This window comes from Aulonocara stuartgranti (genome assembly GCF_965226115.1).
Source record: "Aulonocara stuartgranti genome assembly, chromosome: 7".
NCBI classification, from domain to species: domain Eukaryota; kingdom Metazoa; phylum Chordata; class Actinopteri; order Cichliformes; family Cichlidae; genus Aulonocara; species Aulonocara stuartgranti.
Window position 1 is genome coordinate 20,276,489 of NC_138945.1, and position 22,253 is coordinate 20,298,741.

At 42.7% G+C, this 22,253-nt stretch overlaps 1 protein-coding gene across 1 annotated transcript in view; it reads right to left on the reverse strand.

Annotated features, from left to right (window-relative positions):
• Positions 1–13,222, reverse strand: part of arhgap24 (Rho GTPase activating protein 24) — an 84,093-nt gene extending 70,871 nt beyond the window's left edge. The window contains exon 1 of the mRNA XM_082541537.1: positions 12,729–13,222. The gene's annotated coding sequence lies outside the window, so the exon portion shown is untranslated. The remainder of the gene's footprint in view (positions 1–12,728) is intronic.
• Positions 13,223–22,253: the final 9,031 nt, after the last annotated feature.

Genomic DNA, 22,253 nt, shown 5'->3' on the forward strand with positions numbered 1-22,253 from the left:
ATGGCTGTGCAGCTGACAAACCTGGAACAGCTGCAGCACCTAGTTGGAGCTACGGCATGAAGAATGAAGGTAGTTGTTATATATATATATATATATATATATATATATATATATATATATATATAGCAGGCAAGGCATACATGGAACGCCATAACCAAGTGGCCGGCATAGTGTACAGGAACATCTGTGCCGAGTATAACCTGGAAGTCCCGAGGTCAAAATGGGAGATGCCCCCAAGGGTGGTGGAGAATGACCGAGCTAAGATCCTGTGGGACTTCCAGATACAGACGGACAAAATGGTGGTGGCTAACCAACCGGACATAGTGGTGGTAGACAAACAGAAGAAGACGGCCGTAGTGATCGATGTAGCGGTTCCGAATGACAGCAATATCAGGAAGAAGGAACACGAGAAGCTGGAGAAATACCAAGGGCTCAGAGAAGAGCTTGAGAGGATGTGGAGGGTGAAGGTAACGGTGGTCCCCGTGGTAATCGGAGCACTAGGTGCGGTGACTCCCAAGCTAGGCGAGTGGCTCCAGCAGATCCCGGGAACAACATCGGAGATCTCTGTCCAGAAGAGCGCAGTCCTGGGAACAGCTAAGATACTGCGCAGGACCCTCAAGCTCCCAGGCCTCTGGTAGAGGACCCGAGCTTGAAGGATAAACCGCCCGCAGGGGCGTGCTGGGTGTTTTATATATATATATATTTGGAACAGAGGATCGCAAGATCGATTCCTGCCTGGGGCGTCTGTGTCCAGTAAGGGTCCTAAGGCTAGACCCCTATGCTAAGCAAGCCTACCGCAGACATGAGCGAGACAGATAAATATGAAGGCATGCCGGCTCGGACGTCGCCCGGATCAACAAGGTCCGCGTCAGGTGTTGAGGAACCAGGGCACCCTGACGAAAAGTGGGCTACTGGAACAAGAAGGCATCGTGGGCAAGGGACGAAAACAGGGCGTTGTTGGAATGCTACTACGCAAGTAACCCCGGCGGAAGGGGCTACATGAATAGGATGAGGGACCTATGGATTCTTCGATACCCAACATCCACAATGACGGCGAAACAACTAGTAGCTCAGTGTTCCAACATTCGAAAGAAGGGACTGCTCTCACAGCTAGAGATTGACGAGGTACAACACAAATGCTACGGCAAGGAGGAGTCAGGACGCCAGGTCAGGGGGGCGATATCATCACCCCCACCCGAGATTGGGTACATAGCCCCAAGTGCGATAGGAGAAGGATCGTTGAGTGCGAGAGGAACTGACCTGAAAAATAGGATCATGGCCAAGCTTGAAACCTGGATCCCCCGTAGCCGGTTACCAAGATTACGTGAAGTACCCTCAGAAGGTCTGCTAGATGATGTTAATGCAGCACTACGGGCAATACCTACAACCACGATTACCGACACTAACAAGCTGATCTACAATACGGCAGCAGTGATCAGTGAGATGCTTGGCTACAAGTTGAACAGCGACAAGGGGCAGTACCCTCCATGGAGAAGGAGGCTAGAGGGCAAGATCAAAGTAGCACGGAGGGAGGTTAGCCAACTAACGGAGTTGCAGAAAGGTGCGACAAATAAGGTGCCTAAGAAATACAGCAAGCTGTCCATACCTGAGGCCTTGGAAACTGCCAAGCAAAGACTCACAGCCTTGGCCAGCCGCTTGAGGAGGTACACCAGAGAGATAGAAGGCAGGAGAATAAACCAGCTGTTCTCCACAGAACCAGCAAAGGTGTACTCTCAGTGGCAAGGGAACAATAAGAGAACAGCACCACCAAGGCTGGAGACGGAGCAATACTGGAAGAGCATATGGGAGAAGGATGCAACCCATAACGGCAATGCTCAGTGGCTAGAGGATCTGAGGGCAGACCACAGCGACCTCCCTGAACAGGGTCCAGTAACCATCACAGTGGCAGATATCCAAGAAAGGGTCTCCAGTATGAAGAGTTGGACAGCACCAGGGCCCGACATGGTTCACGCCTACTGGCTGAAGAAGCTGACTGCACTCCACGAGCGTCTGGCAGCACAAATGAACCAGCTGCTAGTTAACGAGAGACACCCGGAATGGCTAACTGAAGGCCGGACGGTCCTGATCCCCAAGGACCCCAAGAAGGGACCGGTCCCCTCCAACTACCGACCAATAACCTGCCTCAGTACTACATGGAAGCTCCTGTCAGGCATCATATCGGCTAAGATGAACAGGCACATGGGTCAATACATGAGCGGGACACAGAAAGGAATTGGCAATAATACCAGAGGCGCAAAACACCAGCTACTGGTAGACAGAACAGTCAGCCGAGACTGCAAGACCAGACTGACCAACCTGTGCACTGCCTGGATTGATTACAAGAAGGCCTATGACTCAATGCCCCACAGCTGGATACTGGAATGCCTAGAATTGTACAAGATCAATGGGACCCTAAGAGCCTTCATCAGGAACTCAATGGGGATGTGGCGTACAACACTAGAGGCCAACTCCAAGCCCATAGCACAAGTCACCATCAAGTGCGGGATCTACCAAGGAGATGCTCTGTCCCCACTGCTGTTCTGCATAGGCCTGAACCCCCTCAGTGAGATCATTAACAAGACTGGCTACGGATACCGACTACGGAACGGAGCAGTTGTCAGCCACCTCCTGTACATGGATGACATCAAGCTGTATGCCAAGAGTGAACGAGACATCGATTCACTGATCCACACTACCAGGCTATACAGCAATGACATTGGAATGTCGTTCTGACTGGAGAAGTGTAGTCGGATGGTAACAAAGAGAGGGAAGGTAGTCAGAACTGAGGGGATTGAACTACCAGAAAGCAACATTGCAGACATAGAGGACAGTTACAAGTACTTGGGGATCCCGCAGGCGAATGGGAACCATGAAGAGGCCGCTAGAAAAGCTGCAACCACCAAGTACCTGCAGAGGGTCAGGCAAGTCCTGAGGAGTCAGCTGAATGGTAAGAACAAGATCCGGGCCATCAACACGTACGCCCTGCCCGTGATCAGGTACCCTGCTGGGGTAATAGGCTGGCCAAAGGAGGAGATAGAAGCCACTGACATAAAGACAAGAAAGCTCCTTACCATGCATGGAGGGTTTCACCCCAAGTCCAGCACCCTGAGGCTGTACGCTAAGCGGAAGGAAGGGGGCCGGGGACTGGTGAGTGTCAGCACCACAGTCCAGGATGAGACAACGAACATCCAAGAATACATTGGGAAGATGGCCCCAACTGACCGAGTGCTCAGTGAATACCTCAGGCAGCAGAAACCCAAGAAAGAGGAGGGAGACGAGGAACCATCATGGAAGGACAGGCCCCTGCATGGTATGTACCACCGGCAGATAGAGGAGGTGGCTGATATCCAGAAATCCTACCAGTGGCTGGACAAAGCTGGACTGAAAGACAGCACAGAGGCACTAATCATGGCAGCACAAGAACAAGCTCTGAGCACAAGATCCATAGAGGCTGGGGTCTATCACACCAGGCAAGACCCCAGGTGCAGGCTGTGTAAAGATGCCCCAGAGACAATCCAGCACATAACAGCAGGGTGCAAGATGCTAGCAGGCAAGGCATACATGGAACGCCATAACCAAGTGGCCGGCATAGTGTACAGGAACATCTGTGCGGAGTATAACCTGGAAGTCCCGAGGTCAAAATGGGAGATGCCCCCAAGGGTGGTGGAGAATGACCGAGCTAAGATCCTGTGGGACTTCCAGATACAGACGGACAAAATGGTGGTGGCTAACCAACCGGACATAGTGGTGGTAGACAAACAGAAGAAGACGGCCGTAGTGATCGATGTAGCGGTTCCGAATGACAGCAATATCAGGAAGAAGGAACACGAGAAGCTGGAGAAATACCAAGGGCTCAGAGAAGAGCTCGAGAGGATGTGGAGAGTGAAGGTAACGGTGGTCCCCGTGGTAATCGGAGCACTAGGTGCGGTGACTCCCAAGCTAGGCGAGTGGCTCCAGCAGATCCCGGGAACAACATCGGAGATCTCTGTCCAGAAGAGCGCAGTCCTGGGAACAGCTAAGATACTGCGCAGGACCCTCAAGCTCCCAGGCCTCTGGTAGAGGACCCGAGCTTGAAGGATAAACCGCCCGCATGGGCGTGCTGGGTGTTTTTATATATATATATATATATATATATATATATATATATATATATATAAAACACCCAGCACGCCCATGCGGGCGGTTTATCCTTCAAGCTCGGTATATATATATATATATATATATATATATATATATATACATACACTCAACAAAAATATAAACGCAACACTTTTGTTACTGCTCCCATTCCCCATGGGATGGACATAGAGACCTAAAATTCATTCCAGATACACAATATAACCATCCCTCCCAAACAGTGGTCACAAATCAGTCCAAATGTGTGGTAGTGGGCACATCTGCCATATTGAGATAATCCATCCCACCTCACAGGTGTGCCACATCAGGATGCTGATCTGACATCATGAGTAGTGCACAGGTGTACCTCAGACTGCCCACAACAAAAGGCCACCCTGGAATGTGCAGTTTTTGCGCCATGTTTGCCTACTGGTGGTGGTCAGAGGGCCCGGTGACGCCTGTGTCCGGCAGCCTCGCCTCTGTCAGTGCGCCCCAGGGCAGCTGTGGCTACAATGTAGCTTGCTATCGCCAGTGTGTGAATGTGTGTGTGAATGGGTGAATGACTGAATGTAGTGTAAAGCGCTTTGGGGTCCTATGGACTAGAAAAGCGCTATACAAATGCAGGCCATTTACCATTTACCATTGGGGGTCTGGGGACCCAGAACCGGTCAGTATCTGGTGTGACCACCATTTGCCTCATGCAGTGCAACACATCGTTGCATGGAGTCTATCAGATTGTCAATTGTGGCCTGTGGAATGTTGGTCCACTCCACTTCAATGGCTGTGCGAGGTTGTTGGATATTCGTGGGAACTGGTACACGCTGTCGTATACGCCGGTCAAGCACATCCCGAACATGCTCAATGGGTGACATGTCCGGTGAGTATGCTGGCCATGCAAGACCTGGGACATTCTCAGCTGCCATCTGCCCTGAACAATGTGAACCATGATTCATCCGTGAAGCGCACACCTCTCCAACGTGCCAGACGCCATCGAATGTGAGCATTTGCCCACACAAGTCTGTTACGGCGACGAGCTGGAGTCAGGTCAAGACCCCGATGAGGACGACGGGCATGCAGTTGAGCGTCCCTGAGATGGTTTCTGACAGTTTGTGCGGAAATTGTTTGGTTGTGCAAACCAATTGTTCCAGCAGCTGTCTGGGTGGCTGGTCTCAGACGATCTTGGAGGTGAACCTGGATGTCGAGGTCCTGGGCTGGTGTGGTTACACGAGGTCTGCGGTTGTGAGGCCGGTTGGATGTGCTGCCATGTTCTCTGAAACGCCTGTGGAGACAGCTTATGGTTGAGAAATGAACATTCAATGCACGGGCGACAGATCTGGTTGACATTCCTGCTGTCAGCATGCCAATTGCACGCTCCCTCATTGCTTGTGGTATCTGTGGCATTTTGCTGTGAGACAAAACTGCACAATCCAGGGTGGCCTTTTGTTGTGGGCAGTCTGAGGTACACCTGTGCACTACTCATGATGTCAGATCAGCATCCTGATGTGGCACACCTGTGAGGTGGGATGGATTATCTCAATATGGCAGATGTGCCCACTACCACACATTTGGACTGATTTGTGACCACTGTTTGGGAGGGATGGTTATATTGTGTATCTGGAATGAATTTTAGGTCTCTACGTCCATCCCATGGGGAATGGGAGCAAAAACAAAAGTGTTGCGTTTATATTTTTGTTGAGTGTATATATATATATATACAGGGAGTGCAGAATTATTAGGCAAATGAGTATTTTGTCCACATCATCCTCTTCATGTATGTTGTCTTACTCCAAGCTGTATAGGCTCGAAAGCCTACTACCAATTAAGCATAATAGGTGATGTGCATCTCTGTAATGAGAAGGGGTGTGGTCTAATGACATCAACACCCTATATCAGGTGTGCATAATTATTAGGCAACGTCCTTTCCTTTGGCAAAATGGGTCAAAAGAAGGACTTGACAGGCTCAGAAAAGTCAAAAATAGTGAGATATCTTGCAGAGGGATGCAGCAGTCTCAAAATTGCAAAGCTTCTGAAGCGTGATCATCGAACAATCAAGCGTTTCATTCAAAATAGTCAACAGGGTCACAAGAAGCGTGTGGAAAAACCAAGGCGCAAAATAACTGCCCATGAACTGAGAAAAGTCAAGCGTGCAGCTGCCAAGATGCCACTTGCCACCAGTTTGGCCATATTTCAGAGCTGCAACATCACTGGAGAGCCCAAAAGCACAAGGTGTGCAATACTCAGAGACATGGCCAAGGTAAGAAAGGCTGAAAGACGACCACCACTGAACAAGACACACAAGCTGAAACGTCAAGACTGGGCCAAGAAATATCTCAAGACTGGTTTTTCTAAGGTTTTATGGACTGATGAAATGAGAGTGAGTCTTGATGGGCCAGATGGATGGGCCCGTGGCTGGATTGGTAAAGGGCAGAGAGCTCCAGTCTGACTCAGACGCCAGCAAGGTGGAGGTGGAGTACTGGTTTGGGCTGGTATCATCAAAGATGAGCTTGTGGGGCCTTTTTGGGTTGAGGATGGAGTCAAGCTCAACTCCCAGTCCTACTGCCAGTTTCTGGAAGACACCTTCTTCAAGCAGTGGTACAGGAAGAAGTCTGCATCCTTCAAGAAAAACATGATTTCCATGCAGGACAATGCTCCATCACACGCGTCCAAGTACTCCACAGCGTGGCTGGCAAGAAAGGGTATAAAAGAAGAAAAACTAATGACATGGCCACCTTGTTCACCTGATCTGAACCCCATTGAGAACCTGTGGTCCATCATCAAATGTGAGATTTACAAGGAGGGAAAACAGTACACCTCTCTGAACAGTGTCTGGGAGGCTGTGGTTGCTGCTGCACGCAATGTTGATGGTGAACAGATCACAACACTGACAGAATCCATGGATGGCAGGCTTTTGAGTGTCCTTGCAAAGAAAGGTGGCTATATTGGTCGCTGATTTGTTTTTGTTTTGTTTTTGAATGTCAGAAATGTATATTTGTGAATGTGGAGATGTTATATTGGTTTCACTGGTAAAAATAAATAATTGAAATGGGTATATATTTGTTTTTTGTTAAGTTGCCTAATAATTATGCACAGTAATAGTCACCTGCACACACAGATATCCCCCTAAAATAGCTAAAACTAAAACAAACTAAAAACTACTTCCAAAAACATTCAGCTTTGATATTAATGAGTTTTTTGGGTTCATTGAGAACATGGTTGTTGTTCAATAATAAAATTATTCCTCAAAAATACAACTTGCCTAATAATTCTGCACTCCCTGTATATATATATATATTCATTCTAGTATCTACTAGATGTATGTCAATTTTTCAGTTTCAACAGCTAATTATGGTCAAACAATATATCAGTGAGGCTTTAATCCAAACTACCATCTGTCATGCCTACTAGATTGTATTTCATTGCTAACATTACTTCTGTTTCATCCAACAGGGAACATTCAAGGTGCCTTGTACTTAACACGATGCTAGAATTTTCTCATAACATGCCTGAGAACTTTGCCCATGATGAAGAAAAAACACCCTGACCTTCACTGTAAACATCAGCTTTGTATATATTTCACACGCATGCACACACACACAGACACACCCGCACACTCAGAGTGCTGAGTTGTAGATATCTTCGTGCTGTCCTTCTAAGGTTGTGCAGCATGCACTATAATTTCTTAGCAGGGTGCAACATATCTGTGGTTCTCAGGCAGTCCGATAAAAATGAATGAACTGAGAGCACACAACTCAAGCAGAAAAAAAAGCAGAGACTGATTTCTCTGTGTTGAAGTGAGAAGAAGTCTTTCAAAACACCATCAGTGCTGGTCCCTTATTGAGCACAGACGTATTAATAGGCAGTCTTTGTCCATGGGAAACTGAGCCAGGTTGCATCAGCTTCATGGACTTTGTTGATTTAAAAATATACATCTGTCAATGAAATAATAAAAATACAGGCAGCAGATGTATCATAAGTGATGACAGCTATTTTCTGAAGCAGGCAGAAAGGTACCAAGTGGTACAATAAAGCATTGTTTCATAGTACATAACCATGTGATAAAAACAAAAAGGGGCTCTATGTTTAGCTTGCCGCTAAGGCTTCAACATATACAGCCATAAATAAAGTTATGGCAACTTTTACACATTAGCTGGCCAAGTTTTAAGTGATGTCATATGTACCATATGTTGGATAACAGTATAGCCATGCGCTATGAAATAAAGATATCTAAGAGGTCGAAAGAAAGGTGACCAAGGCTGTAAAGTCTCTGAAATGTGACACCAGAGACCTTCCTGTCTACACAGGACTGGTCTCACAGCATCAGGAGGTTGCTAGTTTTCACTGCTTACACACACTGTTTGTTCCCCATATGGGAAACTACTGAAGCTAAGAGCACACAAAAAAGCCTTAGCTGCTGTTTGACATGTCTTTATTTGAACTGAACTAGTTTGGAAGAAAGGAAGATTGAGGCCTTGCTGCACTGTGTGGCTCTTCCTTTGGGAAATTAAAGTTCTGCTTTTCTTGCAGATAAAGACTACAAAAGAGCTAGAAAAAGATATATTTGGGCTGTAGAAAACAAGGATATTCCACCCTCTGCTTATTGGAACTATAGAGATAATTGCATAAATGGTTGAACTTTTTGGTCTTGGCAGAAAATTCTGCCACATGGGCCACCACAGGAAGTGACTGGTCACAACAGCAGCCCAGAGCACTGCTGAGAGGTAATTGGATTCAACAAAGTTAGAACTACTGACTTTCCCACTCTGCGGCTGCCACAAAGCATGAGGATGAAATGTTAATGTTTAAGCACATCTACTAACACTGAAATCTGTGCAGTGATATCAGGCAAATTACCAACCATGTACTTTTGCAGTCAAGCTTTAGTTGTTGCAGGACACATAAGGGACAGTTCCTGTGTAGTCAAGCATCCAAACCCAGCTAACCCTACATCTAGAACTCGTCCTGCTTCTGTACTTGTGCTCGTCATGTGCTTAGTTTTTAAAATAGGCGTCTCAAGCATAATGCCCAGGGCCCAGAAGCGGCCCAGCACAGACTACAAACCGGTCCACCGGAAGGTTTTGGAAAATGTGCATAGATCTGAACTATTGATGAAGATTTCCCCCACTGCCATTGATACTACAAAGTATTAAGAAAAAGATAAACTAGTACAAACATATCAAGGGTCCTGTTTTTCACTGTCACCTATAGACATTTCACAAAAAAAGACATTTTCTATGAATTAAATGACAAGACAAATAATAATAGAAATAATAAGCTCCTCAGGTTTCTAAGAAAATCACATTTTTCAAAACCTTTCAAAACCTGTTGTGACTTATTTGTTCATATAAAACAGACTCAAATACAAAGTGGGCCAAAATTGAAAACTGGAACAAAATCGTGGGCTAACATTGATATTTATTGGAAAAAAAACCTTCCTCCAGATATAAGAATGAATCTTTTCTTATATGGACTGAATATGGAACAAGCAAAGCTTAATACTAAACAATATATATATTAGCTGTATAATACCAGTAGGCCAGCTCTAATAGTAATTTGGTATGGCCAAATGTAATTACGCTGCGGGCCAAATTTGGCCCGCGGGCCAGAGTTTGACACCTATGATATAAAAGGTCACTGACAGTCTCAGCTAAGTAAATATTCCCCAGCTTGAAGTATTAATGATTCACTGATAAACAGAAGAGATAAATTCTTCATTGGTGTCATTGCACATTGCAGCAAGCACTGCCATTACCATCAGTCTGTCACCAGTCCTCAGTTCTGCATTTTCAGCAGCTGTAACCTACTTTGAACCTGGTGCTTGCCAGTAAAACCAGAGCCAACTTTCCTTGGGTCATGTAAATCAGTAGTCCAAGAACAAAAATATAAAGCAGCAATGGCTCATCTCCCTTTCTCTGTCTTCACCATGATTGACAGGTGAGCGACTCCACCCTGAACTGACAGACTGTGTGTCATGAAGCTACATTTAGATTTTTTTGTTCACATGAATATGTACTAACAGCACAAAAGACCACAAAACACGCAAGATGAAACATGAACTTGCATTACCAGTCAGTGCCATCAACTCTTTAAATATCTCTAACCACCCTCACCCCCTCTCTCGAAACGCAGAGGGCCTCTGTGACCAGCATGTGTTAAAGACAAATATAACCCTCGGCTGCCAAAGCTGCTACCTCGAGAGCAGTCTGTTTCTATTAGACTTCTGTTATAAAGTCACAGAGGTGAGAGGACGGCATGCTGCTTGCTGCGCTGTTGCTGTGCTAATCACCGGAAAGGATGTGAAAGAGGAAGGGCTTCAGAGCAGTCACAGATGGAAGTACTCGCACACATGTGAAAAAAATAAATAAGGATAATAATCCATTGCTCCATCCAACACTCACACAATTTAGGCCTACGGTGATTTAACGTGGGACGGGGTTACAGGGAGTTCAGGATCTGAGGAGCTGTCTTTCATTATAGGGTAAGAAACATCAATGATTGCTTACTACCCACACAAGTCATTGTGAGTCATGCAGAAAGATGGATGGATGGAAGGAAGCGAGACGAGAAGCAAGGAGGCGAGGTGAGCAGTGTATATCACAAACACTAAGGGTCAGTTCTTGAAGAGGAATTTCTTGGAGTTCCCAATAAACTGGCTTTATTTTATGAATCAGTGTGACGAGTCAGCATCTGTTTTGTCTACACAACAGTTTAGACACGATGTGTGCCCCTCGTTCTCCACTATGCTGGCTTTGTGGTATGATACACTCATTTCATTAGCATACCCCCCACCCACCCACACACATACATACACACACACTCGTTTCCCTCCATGCCATGTGTCACAGTATGTCTGGGAACAGAGCAGCAACCATGTGGAGAGATGAAGGTGAAGACTTCACATTGACCCCTGACTCATCTCACACGTTTTTGACACTGTGACAACTGAATGACAATACTGTTAATTTGGCTGTCTCTACAGTATATGAAGAGGATATTTTCCTGATGGGGAAAAAAAGGACGCCATGCAAGATCATACGCTGCCAGGTGAGAGGGGCAAAGTGAAAACAGCGCCCAGTGACCACAGTCATTTTCACTAGTGATGTTTGCTGGAAGGAGTTTATGCTGACTCTGCATTATAACCTCCATAAATGTCACACAAGATGCTGTGCCTGGCAACAAAACAAAAATAGCAAATTGTCAGTTTGAATATAAAGATTAGCCGTGTCTACTTGATTTAATCTTTTTTTTCCAAAACATGAAGAAAATTAAACAAAAACAAACAAACAAAAAAACACCTTTAGCTATAGGACTTCCAATCTGAACTCTAGATTTGCTGCAGTTCAGTCCTTCTGGTCCCCACACCCTCTTCAGTAAACAGACATTACATGGCTAGACCTGGGAACAGTCCCGCACAGCAGCTGACACGGGGAACCTGATCCCTGAGCTTTCCAGCAGCACAGCTTGTGAGCTGTAGACATTCCTGGCACACGGGAGTCATCATCCTTCCTTCTACTGGTTTGCTCTCATGTATTTCTTTTCCATTCACACTTCTGTTTTACCGATGTTCTGCCATGATCCCTTTAACTCTTTCTTTTCTCCACCACGTTCCTCTCTTTGTTGACTACTTTTTCCATTTTAGTAAGCTGGAATGAGTGACATTCTCTCCCCCCCCCACACACACAGACACCAGTTCAAAAATGTTTCCAAACAGTACTGACTATCTTGTGATCAAATCGTACCAGCCAAGATGCCAAGGTGTTCTTGGTCCAGAATATTTGAAAAGAATATAGGATTTAGGATAAAAAGAAATATAACAATTGGTTATTTTCATATGAGAAGTTAATTATACAAAAATGAAAACTAATGTGGGACAAGGGCTTAAAATGTGTATGGGAATGCAGACCCTACTCCCCTTTGTCCCTGTACTCCTGGCACACTTCACTCAATAATGTAAAACCACATCAATCTTTGAAATCAGGCAAACATGTAAGATGTGTTTTTACCATAAATCAAATCCATCCACAGATAGACAAACTTCTACGTGCTACAGTCAAAAGTACTCAGAACTGAGGTCATAAGCAACAGTCTTACCATTTTAAAGATTATTCTATTGGTTTAACTGTACGGCATAACAAAACCTGACACTTACTAATTTTTCCCGAAAGTTTAATGCTGAAGTTTAATGCTTCCCGGCCTTCCAACAACAATTGCCACACATGCTCCTAATTTCATATTTCAGCCACACATGTGTAGCTTTTAGACAATAACGGAGCTAATGGAAAAAGACTACAGCTTAAAGACAGTTTTGCGCGTTAATGCACAGATTCACAGCAGCTCAGAAGTCGTGCATTTGACGTTTCCGTTGCTCAACATGGCAGTCACCGCAGGTGTAACTACTTCACACAATAAATCACTTTAATGAGCCATTAACCCAGCGATGCCGCTTTAAAAATGTGCCAAAGCAAAACCACATGCCATATTTACTGTGCTGTAGTCTAAGGTGAAGAATGCCTGTTATGACTGAAATATAAATAAATAGTAACAAAGTGTCCGTTTTGCTTACAGCATTTTCATAATCATAACAAAGAGTCAACAGATTTACTGAACGGACTCACCTTTCAAACGAGCAGCCCTGTTGAATCTCACAGCTCGTATGTGTGGTGATGCCCAGACACCGTATCCTCTTCAGCGACAGGTCAATCAATCAACTACAAGACAAATCCCGCTCACACACAAGCTCAAGTTGTCCTCATGCTCAGCTGCTGCTGCTGTTGTTGTTGCTCCCCTCCTGGACTGGCACAGTGTATGAGTGTGTGTGCAGTGTGGATTGAGTTAGCCGAGACTCAGTCGAGCTGTTAGAAACTTTTCCCCTGACTGCTCACACCATCTGCACGCTGAGAAAGTCTCCGCTGTTGGACAGGATGACTGTTGCGGTCAGCACAGTCACACACACACGGGGCACCATTACAGCTGGAGTCCGCCCAGGCACGTGCACACGCACACAAACGCGCTCACGCCGTCTTTCTCAGCACCGCAGTATCTGCAGTCCCAGCTCCTCCAGTCATCCCGGCTGCTGAGGCGCTCACGCTCGGTGTAAGACAGCAGTGTGTGTTGGTACAGAGAGGTGGAGGAGGAGGAGGCAGGGAGGGGAGGAGTGTGTGTGTGTGTGTGTGTGTGTGTGTGTGTGTGTGTGTGTGATACAGAGAGAGAAATCATGTTTGAGGAAGTCTCAAAGAACGAGGGAGAGCTCCGACTGAGCAGTGCCTCAGTTGACTTTCTCTTTTATTTCAGCATACAGAGCAAAGTAACCAGCAGTTTTGAAACTTGTGCTGCTCATCTTAAAATTTCAACAGCCAGGAAATTTCCCACAGCAGGCTTATAATGCAGAATAAACAGAAAAAATCTCGACTTTTCCACACACCATCTGTGACTAATCCAGCGTGCATACACACCCAGAGTTTTACGGGGTCTTCAACATGACATGTACAAACGACTGCGTGCAGGCAGCTCAGCAAACATTTATTCAGTCACTCTGTCCTCACTTTGGTCCCAGCCCAGCTGTATACATAGCCCCTGGAAAGTGTTGCTTTTTTGGGGGGTGGTCAAAAAGTTGTTGATGTTTTTTTTCCCCTAAATTCATAGTGCTGCATTAGCTAATTCTGGTGAGGAGGCGTTTTTCATTCTGTAATTTACAAATAAAGTAGTGCCTGGGATGAGATCGCATGAGCTGTCACAGTCTGAATCACTGTATCTGTGCTCCTGCAGGCAGAACGTCTGAGTTGTGTGGTAATTTCCCATCATTATGCTTCTTATTCAGCATATTTTACAATAAAGAGCAACACGGCTTGCTAACAAGGCTGGTTATGATCACACTAAGCCACTTTTTTAGGTTACATGAACAAATATTGCTGCTCATCTGTTTGTTTATGTTATTTACTTTTTTCTACTTGGAGGGAAGGCTATCTTCAATGAGCTTACCATTTGTATCACTATTTGTAAAATAGCTTCCGTACTTAAATGATTTGTTTGCATGGTCTGTGCAATATGTGATGACTGAATGAATCAATAAATATCAAACATTTAATTTAAAATTGGTGATAAAAAAAATATGCACTGGCTATTTCATACCCCATAGCATAATAGCACAATGTCAGTAAAGGAATAGATTAATTTTTTGCATTTGAAAGAAAAAAAAAATTTCAAGCTCAAATGCATAATTTACAGAACTGGTCATGCAAACTACATTATTTGTTATCACCACAGGACCAGCATTTATGAATTCCCAATTTATCCCCTGAGCCTGCAAAAGGTGCTCATTACCAACGGAGAGACGCAAATTCCAGTCTGTGTAGGAGGTAGCTGGTGTGCCCACAATAATTACTTCCTCAAAATCAAATCATCTGCATGATGATGAGTTTGTTTGCAAACTCACAGGTAATAAGATGCGGGCAAATTTGACCTGTTGTGGTGGTGCAGTCCTGCGGAGGAGCTGGTTGAGTGAGGTGACGGAGAACTTTAAATGAAGTGCTGACAACTGTGGAGGAGATAATATCAACAAGCAAGGTCCCAGCTGGGTTCCTGACATAGTAGAGGGTCAAGTGAAGGCTCAGGCCTTTCTTTATTATCTATTAGCTGGCTGTGGGCAAGAGAGAGAGAGAGATCCACGACCTGTTTAGCACCAATCATTAAATTGTGATCATAATTCTCTGGTCATTAGCCATCCGGGCCGCAAGGCTCCACTTATGGGAACATTAGCTTGTCCTCTGCTTCACTTTGGAGTGAAATATCTCAACAGAACTGCAAATGCTTTGTAATAAAATTTCAGTCCCCAGAGGTTGAAATTCACTTATATTTCCTTTCTGGGTTGTAATGAAGTTGACACTTTTAGAGCCAGTTAAAGTCAAGTAAATTGCATTGCTGTGATTTTTTTCTACAGATGTTCATGTTGTGATCATCACTGTTACTGATGGTTTTAGTCAAACTTCTAAGTCAAGGCGACTTTGCTCATTTTAAACTTCACATCTATAGTTTTGTATTCTGCTAGAGTAGCTTTGCATGGCTCACGGTTGTGAAAATAAGTCTTATTTATCAGTTGCTATCTGAAAGAAGCCCTTTTAACTACCCTCACCCTCTCTTTCTTCGAAGTGGCCATCCCTCACAAAACACAAGGTGTGAACAGCAGGTGGGTGGGGCTTCTGCACACACCAAGGTTGGGGGCACCCACTCTTACTGATAAACAGCAGCGTGTTAAAATGCTGACATCAGTGTTGACACTAGAGCACCATTTTTAAGAAGCATTTTCTCACAAATTGCTAATCAGATGACTAAAGACTGTTGGCACAGCAATCATTTAGCTTTATTTTTAAAGCTCTTGTCCATCTAATTCAGTAATAATAAAAAAACAAAGCTTTTTAATATCTGGCAATCAAAAATAAACAGAATTCCTGCTTTGTAATAAAATCTAATCACTTTACAAAAATTAAGCATCCTTATGAGAAATCTCACTAAATAAAATGGAACAAACAACAGCAGGCTCGGAGCCATCTGTCCTCGGCCATCCCTCGGCGTGTTTAATTATATTTGCAGGACGAGGAATGCTGAACATGAAACAGTGTGACCTTGTGACGTAGGAAGTGGCCATCTGTAAACAAGCTGGAGCTGCATCTACTCCCATGAGATATTCTGGGAGACCTCATCTGATAGACAACTTATGAGATTAGTATGGATGAATCTTCACAGAGGAAGCCTCTGGGAATGAGTTTTTCTCAGTGTGTTCTCATGGCCTTGCAGTCAGAGGTTTTGGACTGGTGGCTTCTGGACAGACAGCAGGAATCTCTGTTGAGAAGAACCTACTCGCTGTGAATGGGAATAATGCTTTTGTTATTTGTTTTTCAGCTTTTCAGCTTCATTTCTCCATTTGTAAGTTTCTTATTCACTTATGTCCCCTTGTGTAAATTCCCAAAGAATGAAAGCAGTAGCTGAGTGATCTTCAACTTCTGCCAGTCAGTGTGTCGCGACAGTAAGTGGGTAGATGACCACAGTGGGCAGGTGTCTGGGAGCACTTCCCTTTTAGCATCATAATGAGGTTTAGTTTGGCAAAATCTAGAGAGCCTCTACAGAAAGGTAGAAAGGCTTACGTGTTAGACTCAAAAGCAGATAAGCAGCCAGTAAACGGTCTCATTTTACAGAAATAAATGCCAGCTCACTAACTAAGGATGCAAGATGCTCCATATAGCTTCAGTGGCTATAATCAGTACCCCACAAAGCCACAAAGCAGACACACAGAGGTTGTAACTGGTTGGCAAACGGTCCTGACAGAGAGGAAAAAACAAAAATACACAAGGCAGATGCAAAAATGACTTAAATAAATGGCAAGTGTTGAATAATGTTGGTGCTTTTTTGACTCTGAGTGAAACTCTTTGAGCCACTTTTGAAGGATGTCTGTGTTTACAGCTTGTTCACACTGCCCCCCAATGGTAAAGATCAGTTATTGCTTGATTTCTATCCAAAAATCACACAATCAATGACAGTGTCGATTAGAACAAGAAGGGAAAAATACTATAATGAGATGTCTTTGTCAGAACAGCTGTACAGCATAGTATTAAACCATAGCAAAGTTACCTCCCTGTTTGTATTTGTATGGCATATAGAAACCAAAGTATGACATGATAAATTATATCTGCTCATCTGTTAGTCTGTTTGATCTGTGTCACTCATTCATCCTTGTGAAACCAGGTTAATGGCTACATATCTGACTGATGCCATTGCTGAGGTTATGTTCAAACAAGCCAAATTAACTGTTTTTTCAGTTTACTACCTTGTTTTTTGCCTAGTTAACTTAAATGTATGAGGAAAAAATAGCTTAGTTTACGTGCTGTATCTGCACAGCTGTGCCTGAGCACTGTCTCTGATGACAGGGAGCTGAATGCACAAAGCTCTATCAAGGACAAAAACATTTGAGAAGGAGACATATTTATAGAAGAAAATGAAAATGGAACACGATGTGAAGATCTGAGTGCAACAAACTTACCAATGAATTTTGCAAAAACAAAAAACACATTTTAGCCCGCAGGTATGACTGGCTACAAAAGAATGCACACATGCTTGTGCTGGCAGGGTTGAGCTTTGGACAAAAATAAAATGAAAGTGTTTAAATTCAAGTATTGGAAATAATATTCTAATATTTAGGTAACTGCATTTTTTATGTTTGTGCCAGTGATTATTTGGGTGTTGTTGGTTATTTGTGACATAAGCTTGGGATTGCTGCTGCTTCCTTTCACTTCATCTCCTTCACTCAGCAGTTTTTGGTCCATATTTTGTGTATTTTACTGTGAATATGTGAGATTGTGATGCTACTATTCAGTGATGTCATTGAGATGTCAGAAATGTGTCCGTTGAACTTAACAAGCAGATGGGTGGACAGATAAGATGTTAAAATGTGTATGAAAATTTTGATCTGAATTTTGACATTTTCACTCATTTTTTCCCCCCACACACTTGTGTTTTAAATTTACATCACCTTCATACGGATACCACCTTCAGTTAAGATAAAATTCATCTTCCTCCAACCTTCCTCTATTGCCAGCTAATTTAAACCCCCCAGTTAAACATGCACAGTAAACAAGTGGTGCCATTCAGAAGCCTTAATTCGAGGTGCATTCATTCCTTATAAAGTCATTTGGCACATTCTGTAATATACTGAGTGCTGGTGTTTTGAAAGGAAGTTTAAAAAAAAAATGGACACACAAACACACCCACTCACAAAAAGACATGTTCATTCCACTGCAAGAGTTTGCTCACACGCTTCTTGCAGCGTATTTATCTAACTACAGGAAACATTTCTTTTCCTTCTTTCTCTTGAACTACAAAAATCCAGTTGACCTTAAGTTCCATGAAGTGCACATGTCTACATATGCTAAGGTACCTGAAATATCTAATAGCACCTGGGTAAAAGTAATGATTATGTATCCGAAATCAGTGGTGTAAGGTTACCATTCTCTTTGTATACAATAGTGCTCTCTGCTGGCGGTCTCTGAAACATTTGAAATAGGAACTTCAGCAAGCGTGTTTATGTTTCTCTTTTTATTTTGGTCCGACAGTGCAAAAAGAAGCCACCAGAGGTCCATGTGTCTCTCCAAAAATGGATAATCACGAATCTATGTATTTCAAAACTCTGTTCACGTTCACTAAAATTAAAAGCTTTTTAATGGGCATTTAAAAAAATTCTCATTTGTAGCTTTTTAAAAAATTTAATTACATTTTTTTTTATCATAATGGGGACTGTGGGAGGAAGTGGGAGTACCTGGTGAGAACCCACATAAAAACAGGGAGAACAAGTGAACTCTCAAAGTGAACTTTGTCTGTTTTTGGATCCACTGTAAAAAAATAAATACATAGGATATTTGCTTTGAATTAAGAAAAACCTTATGTTTTATAATTAAAAGACAGTCTTGGCAATGAGTTACAAGAACTTGTGTCTGTGATTTAACATATTTAAGCCTTACAATTTCGGCCCAAAGAGTGGTGCTCACAAATTTCTTTCATTTACTACAGCAACATTTCTTCATTATGAAGAAAACAACTGAGGCGTACTGTTGAAATTTCACTTCTTTGTCTTATATCAAGCTACAGTATGTCAAGGATTAAATGTGTCATTCAACTTATTTTCACTGAAAAAAGGGGAGTTTCACTTGTCCAGTCCACTTAAGCTCAAACTGGACTGCATGTGGCCCACAATGTAAAATGAGTTTAAAATCCTTGATATAGAGTAAATACCTTAGCAGTAGATTAGAAAGGCGATTAAGTCAAATTCAACTTCTATTCTGCCTGCAACCATTAAATATCTGCGAGCCGCTTAGTAACCCACTTCCTTTTACGTTTACAAACCCCTAACCCTAATCAGTGTCCCTGATATGTGTTCTGCTCAGTGTCTTGCTGCTGCTCTCACTACATCCTTTACAAAAGCACATGCAAGGAGGGAGGTCCCGATCTACAGCCATGCTGTTAAAAACCAGTTAACGGAAAATGTATCTTGTCAACTTTAGTGGTCAACATTTCTTGTGAAAGATACATTTGTGACTCATTTGTTCTGATAGTGTTTAGTGCACATAACTGAGAGTAAAGGAAATAGAATAGAATACAATAGAATACAATAGAATTAAACTTTGATTAAAAGAACCAAAATGTACTGATGGTAAATATTTCTGACTTCTGCAAAAAAAAAGGACGTTCGCCAGGAGAACATTTTTCTAATGCCAGAAAATTCCTTACTGTTTCCAAATTAATAATAATAAAAAAAATGTATCCCCATTCTTTAGGTAACAGAATAGGTCCTTAAAGCAAAGAGTTACATGAATAAATATATCAAGCAATTATGAAAAAAAGGTCATTTATTTCTTTGTGTTGTTTGTTGGCTACTAAAAGTAAGTCTCCATATTCTGGAGGTGTGATGATAACGCTGCTTGGGAATGTTCCTCCTCACGTCACGTCATGATGGAAAAGACAATCCCTCCAGGGGTCAGAAATCTGTCAGGTCGCTAAGGTCAAGGATCTGACCTGTTGTTTTGCTGCTATCAGTTTACTACGTGAGGTTTCTGAGAACCGTTAAAAAAAGAAAAAGCGAGTGAAACCATTGATTAAAAGAACCAAAAGAGTTGATTAATCCGACCGAATTTACGTCATTTGAACAGACCAGGATGGTCACGACGCGCTTGTTGTTGCTTAGTTTTGATTACCTGCAATCAGTGTAATCAAACTCATCACTTAATTTCCTTGTTTGCAGTGTTTGTCAGTCCACTGCTACAATAAACAACCTGTTGAGGCAGAGCCAAAGTATAAATACCAGAACATCTATTTGCAGTAAATCAGTGTTATTTACTACTCCATTCACGCACCTTTGTTTCTGCAGAGGCGGCAGTGACGTGTTCAGGGAGTCAGATAAAGGGTATTTCTCACCAACTCTTTCCTGTTATTTTCCAGGGTCCTTTGTTTGGTTGCGGGACCTCGGCCGGTCGGTTCTCAGGGGAATGACAGGAACATTTGAGCCTAAGCACTTGAATGTGTGAATGCTCACTGCCTTCACACACAGACTGTCCCATACCTATATGTATGTGTGTGTTTGTGTGTGTCACCTTGTCCTTGGACTGACAACCAACACACATGCAGTGTAATTTGTGTCTTTTTCAGGAAACTTCATCCTTTCTGCTTTATATGGCTATTGGTCAAGGAAATGTGAGGATTGGGAAATCATGAATGTTCCTGTAAATAATAATAATACAGATATGCTGATACACCCCTGTTCATCATATTTATGATTTAGAAACAAATTCAGACTGGCCACATTTTAATTCTGTCGTAGTGTTTAGAGGTGAAGTGTTGATTGAAACGATACGAAGCATTCTCTAACTAGCTCCCAAAACAAGGACAGGGCATGTGCAGTTGTGTGTCACGTATAAATTCCAGAGCTTTCGGAGTGTCACTTGAAAAACCCCATGCTTTTAAATTCCTGTCTTGGGCAGACACAACAACAACAGGAAGAAGGACCATTTTCACAGGTGTCAGGAAGCACAGGAAATAAACAAGCTGAATACTGGAAAACATTTTTGTACCAGTAAGAGTCAGAGGTGAGGCTAATAAGAGTTATTTTTAGCTCGGCCAGTATTTTCTTGAAATCTTTTTATTGTCCTGGATGTCGTGTAGTTATTTTTTTTAAATCTCCAGCAGAGTTAATGCTGCTTTATGGAGGATTACATATGATAAGTATCTAATCAAGTGCCACATATAATGAATGATCATTAATGCCATGAGGATTCCTTACGATTTTAAAGAGAATTAATTTAAATTTTCATTGAACTGTCATAAGTGTTATTAAAAACATGTATATATATATAAATTTATATATATATGTATATGACTACTTTGACATTTATCTCCGAGTATTACATTATTGTTTTCAAATGCTATCGTGAACTCATATAGTTAAAAAATGTACACAAATGTTGAGCCACCCCTCATTTCTAAATATTTTGCTATAGACAAAGGTGCAGCAATATAATAGAACACATGTAAACATGCACAGGAAGACAGTATATAAGGCTAAAACAGGGTTTGAACAAGTCTTGAAAATCAATATTTGGTATGACCACCGCTTCAGTAATGTTGAGGTCGGGGCTCTGGGGAGGACAATCCACACCTCATAGTGTTCAGTTGTATGTTTTTCTATCCAGATAAGTTTGTACTGCACTGGCAGCGTGTTTGGAAACATTATTGTGGTGGAAAAAGAAGATGTTGCCAATCTGATGCTTTCCAGATGGTATTGTATGATGGATCAAAATCCATTTTTCTGTTCTCAGTTCCATGAATTCTGATGAGATCGCTAAACCTCTGGCTGAAATACAGCCCCAAACCGTGACAAGGCCTCCACCGTGTTGGTTTCACAAATTTTGTCCCTCTGTCCTGATCCCCTCTGTACATAATGATAATGATTTGAATTCAAAATTTCAGACTTGTTGCCAGTGATTTGTCAGTATAATTTGGCATACCACAGCTTTTTTCCTTTGTTTTCTTGACATCCACCCTTCCACTGAGACTATTTCTAATGAACAGTAGATGATCAAATAAAGGGCTAAATGCATCTCTCAGGTTCTTTCTTCTTTTTTTCTTTTCTTTTTTTAAGGACTGCCCACACTGGAGACATATGCTAAGTTTGTTGCTAATACCTCAGTGGGAATCATATTATTTATGCAAACATCACTATTTTATGCCTGTCAAATTGGGTTATTTTTAACATTCATTATGGATTCAGCTAAAAAATGGAAACAAATGAAATGTTTTGTGATAGGCTGCTAATAAAAGCAGCCTGTCTCCACTTGGGAGCAAAAAATAAAGAAATGAGGGGTGGCTAGTACTTTTACACAACACTGTTTGAAGTGCTTTGTATAATCTGCACAGAATTTGTTCCACTGTTTTTCTGTATAATTTTAGGATTTAAATAAAATTGTTAAATCTAAAGTTAGATACCATTTTCTGAAAAGGGTGTATTCTTAATGACGCTCGCTAAAATTTGTGTCTATCTTCTCTGGTGTTTAAAGAAACCGATGGGTGAAGTGGAGAAGAAAATCCAGTAAATAAACAATATTATA